The sequence below is a fragment of the Chiloscyllium punctatum genome, unplaced genomic scaffold, assembly GCF_047496795.1.
Source record: "Chiloscyllium punctatum isolate Juve2018m unplaced genomic scaffold, sChiPun1.3 scaffold_1924, whole genome shotgun sequence".
NCBI lineage: Eukaryota > Metazoa > Chordata > Chondrichthyes > Orectolobiformes > Hemiscylliidae > Chiloscyllium > Chiloscyllium punctatum.
In genome coordinates, this window is record NW_027311657.1 from 1,322 (window position 1) to 2,500 (window position 1,179).

Below are 1,179 nucleotides of genomic sequence, written 5' to 3' on the forward strand. Positions count from 1 at the left end.
GATGAGGGTGGAGGGCACAGAACCTTGCCTTAGCACTCCCTAATAAAGCCTCTTGTGAAGAGAGCAGACCTCGCGCGCCGCACGACCGGCTCTGGGAGTCGTTGGGCCGCTATCTGTGAATAGTCGGGTCCTCCTCTGCCACCCGGCCAAGTGCGATGGCTCTGCCGCCCTGCGGTGCTCGTCACGCAGGTATGGGGCACACGATGCTCGTAACAGCAAATAAAGGCGGCTCGGGACCTGCAGGCGAAAGGGGTCCCGTGGTGCTTCGCACGTCGACTTCGGGTCTCGGTGCAAGCCGGAGAGCTCACGGAAGTCTAAAGTTTTCGGCACGTGGTCGAATCTTTTGAAAGGCTTACCCGGCTCTTTCCGTCCATTCTGAGAGTCAGTCAGAGGCCGGTGCGGCGGTCTATTGACGACCGGAGGCTCCCATGGGTGTTGCGATGAGGGTGGAGGGCACAGAACCTTGCCTTAGCACTCCCTAATAAAGCCTCTTGTGAAGAGAGCAGACCTCGCGCGCCGCACGACCGGCTCTGGGAGTCGTTGGGCCGCTATCTGTGAATAGTCTGGTCCTCCTCTGCCACCCGGCCAAGTGCGATGGCTCTGCCGCCCTGCGGTGCTCGTCACGCAGGTATGGGGCACACGATGCTCGTAACAGCAAATAAAGGCGGCTCGGGACCTGCAGGCGAAAGGGGTCCCGTGGTGCTTCGCACGTCGACTTCGGGTCTCGGTGCAAGCCGGAGAGCTCACGGAAGTCTAAAGTTTTCGGCACGTGGTCGAATCTTTTGAAAGGCTTACCCGGCTCTTTCCGTCCATTCTGAGAGTCAGTCAGAGGCCGGTGCGGCGGTCTATTGACGACCGGAGGCTCCCATGGGTGTTGCGATGAGGGTGGAGGGCACAGAACCTTGCCTTAGCACTCCCTAATAAAGCCTCTTGTGAAGAGAGCAGACCTCGCGCGCCGCACGACCGGCTCTGGGAGTCGTTGGGCCGCTATCTGTGAATAGTCGGGTCCTCCTCTGCCACCCGGCCAAGTGCGATGGCTCTGCCGCCCTGCGGTGCTCGTCACGCAGGTATGGGGCACACGATGCTCGTAACAGCAAATAAAGGCGGCTCGGGACCTGCAGGCGAAAGGGGTCCCGTGGTGCTTCGCACGTCGACTTCGGGTCTCGGTGCAAGCCGGAG